Below are 11,705 nucleotides of genomic sequence, written 5' to 3'. Positions count from 1 at the left end.
TATAAAAAACGCTACTGCGCCTTTAAGAAACATAAAAATGTGACACAGTTGAGTTAACAATGAACCAAATTAGTTAAAACAACCAAATTTTTACAGAAAATGTATAAAGTTAGCAGAGGATTGCACCCACCAGCAAAAGGATGATTAACCCCTTAATACCCAAACGGTTAACAGTTGTAATAATAAACGTTTTTAACACAGTCAAACACACTGTCACAGGTCTGCTGTGACTGATTACCTCCCTCAAAACTAGTTTTGGAGACCCCTGGGCTCTGTAGAGACGTCCTGGATCATGGAGGAAGAAATAGGAAGACTGTGACTGAATTTTAACTGCGCAATAAAGCGCTAAAATAGGCCCCTCCCACTCATATTACAACAGTGGGGAAGCTCAGTAAACTGTTTTTATGCAGAAAAAACGACAGCCATGTGGTAAAAAATCATGCCCATAAAGTTTTATCACCAAGTACCTCAGGAAAAACGATTAACATGCCAGTAAACGTTTTATAATTGAAACATAGGAAGTGTTATTAATAAGCCTGCTGCCAGTCGTTTTCACTGCAGTGAAGGCTCACTTTCCCCAGAAAATACCTCAGAGTATGCATACATACTTATCAGCCTGATACCAGTCGCTACTACTGCATTTAAGGCTGCACTTACATTACATCGGTATTAGCAGTATTTTCTCAGTCAATTCCATTCCTTAGAAAATAATTTACTGCACATACCTCCTTGCAGGTGGGCCCTGCATGCTATCCCCTGTTCTGAAGTTACCTCACTCCTCAGAATGGCCGAGAACAGCAAGTGGATCTTAGTTACGACCGCTAAGATCATAGAAAACTCAGGCAGATTCTTCTTCTAATGCTGCCTGAGAACAAACAACACACTCCGGTGTCGTTTAAAATAACAAACTTTTGATTGAAGAAATAAAAACTAAGTTTAAAAACACCACAGTCCTCTCACACGTCCTATCTTTAGTTAGGTGCAAGAGAATGACTGGGAATGAGGTAGAGGGGAGGAGCTATGTAGCAGCTCTGCTTGAGTGATCCTCTTGCACTTCCTGTTAGGGAGGAGTTATAATCCCATAAGTAATGGATGACCCGTGGACTGACTACACTTAACAAGAGAAACAGTCAAACACACTGCCACAGCTCTGCTGTGGCTCCTACCTGCCCTTAAACACGATTTTTGCAGGAAAAAACTCCTCTATAGTGGTCCTAGATGCCAGAGGTCTCCTTTAGGGAAGCTGGATGTCTCAGTCTGAATATCAACTGCGCATAAAGTGCGCGAAAATAGGCCCCTCCCACCATGCACTCAATGTCAGAGGGCCTAAATAAGTACTCCTAGGAGTAATCTAACAAGCCATGTGGAAAACTAGGCCCCAAAAAAAGATTTATCACCCTCAGAGAAAAAACGTTTTTCCTGTAAGTTAACATGAATATTACCCTTATCTTATAAGCATGATCCCAGTCGTTGTTAAATCACTGTATCAGGCTTACCTCAAATATACCAGGCACTGTCAGCATTTTCTAGACCTTATCATCTCTCTAGAAAAAAAAATACTGAACATACCTCAAAGCAGGTGATCTGCAAACCGTCCCCCCAACTGAAGTTTTCTTTCCATACTCTTCAGTTATGTGTGAGAACAGCAGTGGACCTTAGTTACAAACCGCTAAGATCATCAACCTCCAGGCAGATTCTTCTTCCAATTTCTGCTTGAGAGTAAAACAGTACAACGCCGGTACCATTTAAAAATAACAAACTCTTGATTGAAGGTAAAAACTACACTAAGTCACCACATATCTCTTGATACTTCCTTTCTTGTCAAGAGTTGCAAGAGAATGACTGGGGGTGGCAGTTAGGGGAGGAGCTATATAGACAGCTCTGCTGTGGGTGTCCTCTTGCAACTTCCTGTTGGGAAGGAGAATATCCCACAAGTAATGGATGAATCCGTGGACTGGATACACCTTTACAAGAGAAATGTAATTTTGACTTTACTGTCCCTTTAATTTAACAGTTATTTTGTATGTGTTAGTTAGTGACGCTACCTAAAGCAGAGCTGTCAGACCTTAAGCCCTGGGGTCAACATTTGGACACAGACTACAATTTATGTGGCTGTCACTCACCCAGTTGTTAAATGTTTTAACTATTGTGAGGCACATGATTAAGTGATGTTATAGTAAGTATTTGGCTGAGATCTTACATTACACCACTCCCCATGTGTAAAACATAAGCTTATCCATTAAAGGGACAGTCTAGTCAAAATTAAACTTTCATGATTCAGATAGAGCATGTGATTTTAAACAACTTTCAAATTTACTTTTATCATCATATTTTGTTTTGTTCTCTTGGTATTGAAAGCTAAACCTAGGTAGGTTCATATGCTAATTTGTAAACCCTTGAAGGCGGCCTCTTATCTGAATGCATTTTACAGTTTTTTTCACAGCTAGACAGCGCTAGTTCATCTGTGCTATGTAGATAACATTGTGCTCACGTCCGTGACTTACTTATGAGAGGGCACTGATTAGCTAAAATGCAAGTCTGTCAAAAGAACTGAGATAAGGTCTGCAGGTAAAATGTATATTAATATAACTGTGTTGGTTATGCAAATCTGGGGAATAGATAATAAATCTTTTAAGAAAAAAAAATTTCTGGATTAGACTGTCCCTTTAAAGGGATATTCCAGCCAAAATTGGAATCCACATGGATGCATTTCAGTTTTGGATAGAAACATTTTTCTAATATACATGTATTAGCAAAAATGCTTCTATTAAAAGCTATAACTGTTTCAAAAGTGTATTTAAGTATGCACCATGCACCAGCATTTTAAATACTGCAGCTGCAAGGTGTTTGTACCATCTAGTAATGACTCAATCTGTTAATTGCTGAGATTATACAAACCCCACTGGTGCTTTGAGCAGCTGCAGTAATTAAAATGCTGGTGCACTGACAATATTTAGCAATGCTTCACATGCACGTGCAGAGAAATATGTTAACACTAAAACAGTGATAACTTTTACTAGAAGCATTTTTGCCAGTACTTATATATTGCAAATATGTTTCTATTCAAAGATGTAATTCATCTATATGCAATTCAATTTTGACTATAATGTCCCTTTAAGCTATCCTCTGATAAAGGGGATGAGCTGCTGTTTTTAACTGCAGTCAGTTTATTCCAGTGATACATGTCATGGATACATTTGTGTGTTTATAAGGTCTGCAGATCTCACATTTTTGATTGATTAGGAGGCGTGCCCAGCTGTCCTCTACTGTGTTTATGTCCTGGTCTCACAAAGTAAAAACAGGAACAATCAAAACCTGCCCAAAAATGCCCCAGCTCCACCTACATAGCCACACCACAAGCAAACTCAACTCTGCCCCCAAATTCCAGATAATACCCATAGGCCATTAACCCCTGCCCTGGAATGCCCAGTTTTCCAAACCTTCCACCCCAGCTCAGCTTCATCACTGCCCTGACTCTGCCCACGGTCTCCCAATCCCAAAATATTGGGTAGTGTGCTTATGAGTAAGTGCACAAGCCGTGTTGCATATTTGACTAAATATTGTGAATTGGATTCATTTACTATGTATAGCTATATCTATGTCATTTTACTTTCAAAAAAATATCACTTGAGTAGAAAATAAAGCATGAATGTGTAACTTCTCATTAAAAGGGACATGAAACCCAAAAATGTTCTTTCACGATTCAGATAGAGAATACAATTTTAAACAACTTCTAATTTATTTATATTATCTAATTTGCTTAATTCTCTTGATATTCTTTGTTAAAAAAAAGCATGAAAAGCACTACTGGTAGCTAGTTAACACATTGGATGAGCCAATTACACGGAGGCATCTATGTGCAGCCACCAAACAGCAGCTCTTGAGCCTACCTAGGTATCCTTTTTAACAAGGAATACCAAGGCAACTAAACAAATTAGATAATAGAAAATTGGAAAGTTGTTAAAAATCACATGCTCTATCTATATCATAAAAATAAATAAAGTGTGTTTCTTGTCCCTTTAAAAAGATGGGCACTCATATCCTAAAACGTCTGGGATTGGGCAATGACAGGGAAATGTATAATACAGTTAGAACAAAGTTTACGCCAGGGTTTGGTTTCTGAAGTTGTACATTTTTTGTGTGAAAATTGAACAGTTATATAATGTAAGTCAATGGGAAGTAAATTAGTAATGTAATATAACTTAATATATTATAATTGTGTTATTATTATATTTTAAGCCCTGAAATTAATATTTTAATAGTAAAAACAGCAATAAAACATAATTGTTATGCTTGTTAGGCATCTCACTATCCATCAATGAGGCAGTAGGGAGTTCTATTTATCAGCCAATGAGCAGTCTATTTTTTTTTTTTGCTGCATAAAAAAGGAGATTTTAAAACAGTTTTTATAACATGCACACAGACATAAACTAACTGTTAGCTTCAATATCAAAAATAATTTTTAATATGTAGCCACCAATCAGCAAGCGCTACCTAGGTTCTGAACCAAAAATGGGCCGGCTCCTGTGCTTGCATTCCTGCATTTTTAAATACAGATAACAAGAGAATGAAGACAAATTAACAATAGGAGCACATTAGAAAGTTGCTTAAAATGGCATGCTCTATCTGAATCACAAAATAAAAAAATTGGGGTTTGTGTCCCTTAACGACCAGCGCCGTACCCTGTACGTCGCTGGCTTCTCTCTGCCGCGATCTCGCTCAAAATTGCGAGATTGCGCTATTTCTGTGGCCCTCTCTGTATCAAACAGCGGTGGGACCGATCATTGGTGGGTGGGAGCGTAAGAAGGGAGGCGGGTGGGCGGGAGGAGGACAGGAGTGGGCGGGATTACTCGGCCACGCTACAGGGGGAAAAAAAAACAGCTGCGTGATTGAGGGGGAAAGAGGGAGGAGGGGCAAGGAGGGGGATCATATGTGTAATAATTTGAGGAAAAGGGATCTGGGAGGGGGAAGGGGGATTTGGGTATTGAGGGGGGCAGCTACACTACAGAAAAATGAGTATTATATATATATATTTATTTTTTTTAAATTGCCTATTTTGCAGCAAGCTGGGTACTGGCAGACAGCTGCCAGTACCGAAGATGGCCGCAAGTAGGTAGAGGGGGGAGGGTTAGAGAGCATTTTGGGGGGGATCAGGGAGGTTGGGAGGTAAGGGGGATACTACCCTGCAGAAAATATATAATTACAAAAAAAAAAGTAAAAAAAAAACCTTTTATTTTTCTTCTGGCAGACTTTCTGCCAGTACTTAAGATGGGGGTGACCTTTGGGGGGTGGGGGAGGGAAGAGAGCTGTTTGAGAGTGGTCAGGGAGGGATCAGGGGGTGGGGAAGTGTCAGGTGGGAGGTTGATCTCTACACTAAAGCTAAAATTAACCCTACAAGCTACCTAATTAACCCTTTAACTGCTGGGCATAATGCAAGTGTGGTGCGCAGCAGCATTTAGCAGCCTTTTAATTACTTAAAAGCAATGCCAAAGCCATACATGTCTGCTATTTCCGAACAAAGGGGATCCCAGGGAAGCATTTACAACCATTTGTGCCATGATTGCACAAGCTGTTTGTAAATCATTTCAGTGAGAAACCTACAATTGTGAAAAAGTTAACGATTTTTTTTTTATTTGATCGCATTTGGCGGTGAAATGGTGGTATGAAATATACCAAAATTTGCCTAGGTCAATACTGTTTAAATGTAGTGATGGCAAAAATGCAAAAAATGCATCTTTTGGGGAAGTTTTTGTCTGAAGTGCCCGGTTCTTAAGGGGTTAAAGCACTCTAGACAGGGTATTGTGTAATCAGTACTGCAGACCAGTTGTTTAGTCCCCCACAGCCTCATTATGGTAGGTAAATTCCATATTACTTAGAACTCACAACCAGATGAGGAGCATACACACCTATAAATGTCTATACATGCACACTATACTTGGTCCCTGCAAACCAGACGTTCATTGAACACAGGGCTTATTGAAGCAGGAGTCCTTTACGTGATAATGTGCATAGACACTTCTGTTACATCCCCTGCTCATGCCTATGAATATTAGACTATATGACTATGCTTGGAGTAAGCCAGTGTGCTAGGCTACTATGCTCGAAGAAAAAAAAAAATCAGTTTTTTTCTATGCTCCTGTTCGAGGCTCCATCATGAGTGAGGCCTTAGGCGATCGCCTATTTGGCCTAATGGTAGAGCTGCCTCTGATTATATTTATATATATAAACATACATAATTAGATTAAATGGTTTTCTGATCTAAGGCCAAAGTGATATAAACATACTGTATACTGTAGTTAGCCCTGACTGTCAAGCTTTAGGCTTCCCACTTTAAAGAGGAACTTCTTTAAAGGGACATAATTGTCAACATTAAAATGTGCCTTTCGTTTTATATAGAATCATTTTTGCAACATACTTGTATTAGCAATAATGCTGCTAACACTATGGGGTAGATTTATTACGAGGCGAGCGGACATGATTCGCTGTATCGGATCATGTCCGCTTGACCTCGCGGCATATTTTATTGGGCAAGCATTTGTGGTGAAATGCTTGTGCAATGCCGCCCCCTGCTCACTGGCGACCAATCGGCCACTAGCAGGCGCTGTCAATCATCCTGATTGGATGGAGGACAAGATAAGGAGCAGCGGTCCTTAAACGATGGGGCTCGGAAGCAACATTCGCTGCTTAATAAATGGAGTCCTTAATGTCCTGCTACTTGCTCTCTTGCATAGCATTCAATTGAAGGTGCATGGGGCAAGCAAAGCATATGTGTGTATGCCACTGAAACAGTAATAAACTTTACTAGAAGCATTTTTACAAATAGAGTTATATTGAAAAGGGCTTTAATTCAAAACTGAAATGCAATAATGCACATTTCAATGTTGACTATTTTGGCCCTTCAACGTATTTGTTCTTTCAGTCCAATGTTGTCCCCTTCTATGTTATCGCTCTCATGAAAGCCCATACAACATTTCTGACATTTTGAAAGCTTCCTCTACATGACATCCAACAGTATAAAGTTGCTTGTTGTATACACGTGCTGCATATTATGGTTCAAATGGTGTCTCCATGGCATCTATAAAGTGGATTCTTACGCTCAGACAAAATTCCAGGGGGGCTTAAATAATCAAGACAGAGTATAATTTGGAAAAATTCTAAAACTGATTTTGTACTGAAAAGATAAATTAAAGAGACATTGAAGTCAAAATTAAACTTTTATGAAGCAAATCTAGCATGTGATTTAAAACAACTTTCCAATTTACTACTATTATCAAATGTGCTTTGTTCTTTTTGATATCTTTTGTTGAAGAGTAAACCTAGGTAAGCTGATAGGAGCTTAGGAGTGTGCAGGTGTCTACAGCAGTCTATGGCAGCAGTGTTTGTATCTATGTATAGCAATGCAATAAAAAATGTTGGAAACACTGCTGCCTGATGGCTAGATGCACATGCACGCTCCTGAGCGTGCCTAAGATTACTCTTTAACAAAGTATACCAGGAGATCTAAGAAAAATTGATAACAATCGGAAAGTTGTTTCAAATGTCATGCTCTATCTAATCCACTGATGTCTAATTTTGACTTTACTGTCCCTTTAAAAACAAAATCTATGCTTTCCTGATAAATTCATTTCTTTCATTACGGTGAGAGACCACAAGCCATCATATATGCGATTAAAGTCCAGTCGAGGATTCAAAAGAACCCACACAACAGAGTTTTAATCCCTCCCACTTTCCCATAATTCCTTAGTCATACATATGGCCAAGAGAAAGCAGAAAATTAAAAGAAAGCAAGAAAGGAAAAGCAGTGTAAAAGAAGTACAAACTGGTACAAGCCACAGTCTTGTGGACGCTCACCATTATGAAAGAAATGCATTTATCAGATAAGCATAAATTCATAAATGTTGTTTTCTTTTATAAGATGGTGAGAGTCAGTGCCGGACTGGGACTAAAAATAGGCCCAGGTATTTTTAGGCAAAGCAACCCTCCCTCACTGTTTATATATATATATATATATATATATATATATATATATATATATATATATATATACAGGTGGCCCTCGGTTTACGCCGGTTCAATTTGTGCCGTTTCAGAATAACAACCTTTTTTTTTCAGTCATGTGACTGCTATTGAAAAGCTTTGGAAAGCAGTGCACTAATTAAAATAGCTAGTAGGTGGAGCTCTCCGCTTGTTTTGCAGCAAAGTTAAGCAAGTTTAATAGCCTGAAATTGATCTGTGTACACAGAGCAGATCAGAGCTATCAAGCATAACAAGATTTAGCAGCCACTTCCCTATTATCTTCCTGTCCAGCTGCTTGAGATGAGGGTGCCTAACTGCTTATTGATCACTACGGATTGAAATGCATAGAATAGGTGCAGACCCAATATTATCTATTCTGTTGTGTAATTAGTCTGTTGTGTAATTATTTTATTAGGTGCTGTTGGCAAATGTTTTTGTTCATTAAACTTAGTTTGATGATGATACAATCTATATTATTAGGTTTATAATGCTGTTTAGCATTTAAAGTCTTCATTTCAAATCTTTAAAAATAATGTATTAGGTGTTACTTATGACAATTTTGAGAGGGGCCTGGAACCTAACTCCCTCACTACCCATTGACTTACATTATAAACTGGGTTTCAATTTACAACGGTTTCGATTTACAACCATTCCTCCTGGAACCTTACCCCGGCATAAACTGAGTGATACCTGTGTATATATATATATATATATATATATATATATATATATGTGTGTGTGTGTGTGTGTATATGTATCTATAAATGTGTATGGGCACACACACATATATATATATATATATATATATATATATATATATATATATATATATATCAAAATAACAAGAGTATTGCATTGAGCAATAATACTTTTTTTATTGGACTAACTATACATTTATAAGTTGACAAGCTTTCGGAAGAGTTCTTTCCTTTATCAAGTCTGGAGCAATACTGACCAATTCAATGGAATTTACAGATTATATCTTAAAACACAGAATAGCTAAGAAGACAGACAGTGCAGGGAGAGGAGGAGGTGTCGTAAAAATCATGAGGGGGGCTTAGGTAACCGGCAGACAGTGTCCAGTGTAAGAGAACAGACAGGGGAAATATATAGCTATACATAGAGCATATACTGACATAAAGTTCTATATCAACATTGAATCAATATCTATAAAGATGTGAAATTGTATATACAGGGGGGATACAAAAGTTAAAAAAGACAAAAGTGTGGACATAGGCTTACCTGTGTACCTATGTATAAAGAATGTGGAATATACAATGTAACTGACTAAATGAAAGTACATTACAAACAATTCTGATAATGGGTTAAGAATCCAGAGTCCACATTTAGACCAGATGTAAACAGGTTGAAGTGCATTATCATTTTCATTTCAAAGGTTGTTCTTTCCATGGTGTTTTTGAAGTTGCCTCTGAGAATTTTGAGTTTGAGGTTTTGGATGGAGTGGTCAGATTGGGTGAAATGGTGACCAACAGGGGTGCAGTATTTTGTTTCACAGTGGTTTTTGATTGAGTGTCTGTGTAAGTTCATCCGAAGGTGCAGTTTTTGGCTTGTTTCTCCAATATAGCATCCCACTTCACTTGCAGTGCAATGTATCATGTATACCACATTTGCAGATATACATGAATATGCCCCTTTAATGTTATAGGATTTATTATTGTGATTTGCTGTGCTGCTTTCACAAACTTGTTGACCCTTAAAAGGGCCTTTTGCGGGGCATTGCCCCAAAGAAATCAGCTATTTTACCTGTAAATAAAAATACAAATACCCCCCCAACAGTAAAACCCACCACCCACACAACCAACCCCCCCAAAAACCTAATCTAAAAAACCTAAGCTCCTCATTGCCCTGAAAAGGGCATTTGTGTGGGAATTGCCCTTAAAATGGCATTTAGCTCTTTTTCAAAAGCCCAAACCTTAATCTAAAATTAAAACCCACTGAATAAACCCTTAAAAAAACCTAACACTAACCTCCAAAGATCCACTTACAGTTTCTGAAGACCCGACATCCATCCTCAACAAAGCGGCAGAAGTCCTCATCGAAGCCGGCAGAAGTCTTCATCCAAGCGGGCTGAAGTCTTCATCGAAGCCGGCAGAAGTCTTCATCCAGGCGGCATCTTCTATCTTCATCCATCCATCCGGCGCAGAGCGGCTCCATCTTCAAGACATCCGGCGCAGAGCATCCTCTTCTTTCAACGTCTTCTTCTGAATGAAGTTTCCTTTAAATGACGTCATCCAAGGTGGCGTCCCTTAGATTCCGATTGGCTGATAGATTTCTATCAGCCAATCGGAATTAAGGTTGAAAAAATCCTATTGGCTATTGCAATCAGCCAATAGGATTGAGCTTTCATCCTATTGGCTGATCCAATCAGCCAATAGGATTGAGCTTGCATTCTATTGGTTGATTGGAATAGCCAATAAAATGCGAGCTCAATCCTCAACGGATCATCAACGGATGTCTTGAAGATGGAGCCACTCCGCGCCAGATGGATTAAGATAGAAGATGCCGTCTGGATGAAGACTTCTGCCGGCTTGGATGAAGACTTCGGCCCGCTTGGATGAAGACTTCTGTCGGCTTCGATGAGGACTTCTGCCGCTTCGCTGAGGATGGAAGTCGGGTCTTCAGAAACTGTAAGTGGATCTTCGGTGGTTAGTGTTAGGTTTTTTTAAGGGTTTATTGGGTGGGTTTTAATTTTAGATTAGGGTTTGGGCTTTTGAAAAAGAGCTAAATGCCTTTTTAAGGGCAATGCCCATACAAATGCCCTTTTCAGGGCAATGGGGAGCTTAGGTTTTTTAGATTAGGTTTTTATTTGGGGGTTGGTTGTGTGGGTGGTGGGTTTTACTGTTGGGGATATTTGTATTTTTTATTTACAGGTAAAAGAGCTGATTTCTTTGGGGCAATGCCCCGCAAAAGGCCATTTTAAGGGCCATTGGTAGTTTATTGTAGGCTAGGGTTTTTATTATTTGGGGGGGGGGGGGTATTTTCATAGGGCTCTTAGATTAGGTGTAATTAGTTTAAATATTTGATAATTTATTTTTTATTTTGTGTAACTTAGTGTTTGTTATTTTTTGTAACTTAGTTGTTAGTTTTTTGTAACTTTGTAATTTTTAATAGTAGATTTAAATTATTTGAGTAGGGTTAGGTTTTTAAATATATATTTTTAATTTAATTTGTAGTTTAATGTAATTTTAGTATAATAGGGTAGATTAATTATTAGTTTACTATAGTTTAATGTAATTTTAGTATAATAGTTAGGGTAGGTTAATTATTAGTTTAATATAGCTTAATGTAATTTTAGTATAATAGTTAGGGTAGATTAATTATTAGTTTAATATAGTTTAATTTAAATCTAAAGGTAAGTTTTAATTTATTATAAGATAGGGATGAGTTAATATTTAATATAAAGTTAGCGGGTTGTTAGGTTTATGGCGATGTGGGGGGCTGACGGTTTAGGGGTTAATAGGTTTAGTAAGTGGTAGTAATGTGGGAGGCTAGAGGTTTAGGGGTTAATACATTTAGTTAGTTGCGGCGGGGTCCAGGAGCGGTGGAATAGGGGTTAATAAGTTTATTAGAGTTGCGGTGGGCTCCGGGAGCGGCGGGATAGGGGATAATAAGTTTATTAGAATTGCGGCGGTGTCGGGGAGCAGCGGGATAGGGGTTAATAACTTTAA

Source organism: Bombina bombina, chromosome 12 (genome assembly GCF_027579735.1).
Source record: "Bombina bombina isolate aBomBom1 chromosome 12, aBomBom1.pri, whole genome shotgun sequence".
Lineage (NCBI taxonomy): Eukaryota > Metazoa > Chordata > Amphibia > Anura > Bombinatoridae > Bombina > Bombina bombina.
The sequence above is the reverse complement of the archived record's forward strand: the minus strand, read 5'-3'. Positions refer to the sequence as shown.